Source organism: Alosa pseudoharengus, unplaced genomic scaffold, assembly GCF_046254945.1.
Source record: "Alosa pseudoharengus isolate Yale_2024_CS ecotype anadromous, Long Island Sound unplaced genomic scaffold, YU_APseudo_1.1 YU_APseudo_1.1_scf_17, whole genome shotgun sequence".
NCBI classification, from domain to species: Eukaryota; Metazoa; Chordata; class Actinopteri; order Clupeiformes; family Clupeidae; genus Alosa; species Alosa pseudoharengus.
This window is the reverse complement of record NW_027468640.1, coordinates 37,580,277-37,583,635: the sequence shown is the minus strand read 5'-3', so window position 1 is coordinate 37,583,635 and position 3,359 is coordinate 37,580,277.

Below are 3,359 nucleotides of genomic sequence, written 5' to 3'. Positions count from 1 at the left end.
CACACATACATACTGTACAAACAACAGGGAGGGGAGGCACAAAGATGTGTGTTAGCTGGTAATGACACACTCAGATGTAAACACTTGGATTAATGAGGAGATTCTACTGAAGGGATGTAAAGATTTCAAACCGCGACCAAATACAAGTGTTTGTGTGTTTCACTCCTATGGGTGCAATAATTAACATTTTGATGGCCATTATCGATATTAGTCTTTTGCTGTTGTTATATTATAGTGTCTTATTATGTATGTCTTAACTGTCGAAGGTCTGCTTTGGGCTGCCTTTGATGCCTCTCAGCAATCTGAAGGAAAGAGGGTAAAAATATTTTTTATGAAGCAATAATATTGTAACAATATTAATAACAGTAATCATTTAAACCTTCCTGCTATGTCATTTGCAGTGATTGTGTGTTTTTCTTTTTTTTTTTGGTAAACAATATAAAGAAGTAAATGATGCTGGCTCTCGGAAATTAACATATTCTCTCTCGGACCATCATATACTGAATCCACACATGAAAACACACTGACAAACTTGATTACGTGTGTGTGTGTGTGTGTGTGTGTGTGTGTGTGTGTGTGTGTGTGTGTTTTGAATGTGTTGAATGTGTGTGTGTTTATTAAACTAGCTGGGACACAACTGATACATATATTTGTGTGTGTGTGTGTTTATGTAGAGATGTTCTTAAAGCCATAACCTGCTATAGATCAGAAGTGTCTCTTGTGTGTGTGTGTGTGTGTGGGGGGGGGGGGGGGGGGGGGGGTAGTCAGCATTATAAGATAGCACAAATATGGAATGTATGTCTGCTCTGTGTATGTGTATGTACGCACGCATCTAGTCTGGTCTGTATGTTGTTCTGTTGTTTGTGTGTGTGTGTGTGTGAGAGAGAGAGCGCACACAGTGTATGTTTTGTGAGAGGAATTTCTGTCTTTGAAGTCTTTTAGTGCCTGAATTACTGTTATGTTTGATTAGCAGTGTGTGTGTGAATGTGTGAATCCATGTGTCACTGCTGCTGTACAATGACCAATAAAACAAGTACACTCCATAGGCATTAAAATGAGTCCTCGCTACTTGGTATAAGTTGTTTTCTATGTTGTTTTGTCCCTGTGGATGTGTGTATCAGATATGTTTCCCTCATTTCACCCTCTTCCCTTGTATTTCTTTAAGCAAAAAACAGAAAATACCCATTCCAGCTTGTGCTAACACACACTCACACACACACAGTGTTGTTCAAGAATGCTAATGCAGATGGCCCCTCTTAAAGAGTCTGTTGCTCTAGCACATACATGGGCAACAAACGGCCCGCGGGCCACATCCGGCCAGTGGGCTTTCCCTGACCGGCCCGCGTAAGGTCCGTGAAAGAACAAATAGTCAAGAGCCTAGCATAGAGATAATGCACGCAAATCAATATCGTTGCTTTTATTTTGAAAGCGAATGCTATTTGTACGCCCATACATTTGTGCGTGGATGCATACGATGTTAACACCCTCACTGAATTGTGCTGGTGAATAGAATTTATGCTTCTGCGTCGACACAATGCAGTTGCCTTTAAGTCGGCGTAAACCTTTCAAAGTTTTGTGTGTCTTATGTCTGCGTCGCTCACCACCGCAAAGGTTGTCAGAACGAACTCCTGCTGTTTGTTGGCGATACGAAGTGTTCATTTCAAAACGTTACTGGCAGATAGATATTTTACATTCGGATAACCCCGTCATTGTAACCAAAATATGTCTGAGTTTATTTGCAAAGCTTATGTTAGCGAACTAGTATGATGCTACTACCCACAGGTTGCTTGAAGCAGCCGGCTCAACACACAGGGCGAGTTGACCAATCACAGTTTTGTGCATAAAGTTAAAGCAAAAACATAGCCTACATTTTAAAAATAGTTTTCTTTGTGCATGTTGATTAACTAATGACAGCCTACTATTGTCTGCTCCACATTTTTATAGTCTAATTCTGTATAGAGTTAATTTAATGATGGTAATGATTTAATGATGAAATATTGCTGAGTGTTGATGAAATGGTGGCATAGGCCTATGGTTGTACTGACTCCTTCACATTTTCATGGCCTAGCCTAATTATATAGATATTGTAGTACTTTTTTATTTCCGTCTTTGAAAACTGAAAAAAAAAAATGTCAATGTCAAAAAATCATTTTCGAGAATGAGGATTAAATACTGGACATAAATGAAATAGCCTATTGCTGTTTTTCCTTTGTCTCCCTCACATTTTCATCTGTTCTTACGAGTAGTAAACAAAACCATATGATTTACTTAATGTTATACAAGAACAGAATAGAATTGGACAGAATTGAGTTCAGACTTGAGTTCGGTATTTTGGGTCCGGCCCTCCTCAACAGTCCCAGTTTGTCATGTGGCCCCTTGGGGAAATTAGTTGCCCACCCCTGCTCTAGCATATTTCATCTGCATCAGAGATCATTCTCTTTGAAGACTGTGGGGTGGTCAAGCTAAAACAAATCTCTCTGTGACTCTAGAATGTGTATTTCCAAAACAAGATGCACATACATAGTCCTTTAGTTACAGGTTGTAAAATATGTTTGTTTAACATAGATTTGTTTAACAGAAATGCAGAAATTAATGCTTATGCTTAAGTGATGAAACCCTGATCTGTTTTGAATTTGTGTGAGCAGCTGTGTGTGTGTACAGTATGTGTGTGTGTTTGTGTACACAGCTGAGATAAGAGTTACAGTACATAAAGAAAGACATTCCAGGTCTGTATGTGTGTGCTCCCAAATAATAAACTGTAGACATGCAAAGCACTGAGAACAGACACAGTGGTGGCTTGTGTTTGTTCTGCTTTTAATAGTTGAATGTTCATTGCTGACAACACACACACGCACTTCCAGTAAGGCCACTCTCCCTCTGTTGACTTGTGACCTGTACTACTCCATATCAGCTGGGCCTTAGCAGACACACGTCTGGACACAACCAGATAAATGTATGTATAAACTTTGGTACTCTGTAAGAGCGGAGTTTCAGAGTTTATCATGTGTTTTTTTGTTTGTACACTATTGCAGACACATGCGCATAAAGACATCGCAAAAACACCCTCCTCTTCCTCCTTTTTGCACACCCCCTCCTCTTCCTCCATTCTCTTTCACTCACTCTTGTGCAATAGTGTTTCCTCACAGGCAGTGACAATCATTAATCAGACAGAGTTCGTTGTCTTTCTGGCTCTCTCTATCACCAACAAAGTACAGGATGCTGCACCTCTATTGGGCAGTTTCTCTCAGCGTCTGTGTTTAATACACAAAAAGTGTGTATGTCTGAGTGTTTACTTATTTGTTTCTCCTACTCCTACCTGTGTGTGTGTGTGTGTGTGTGTGTGTTTAAGAGATTTAGTG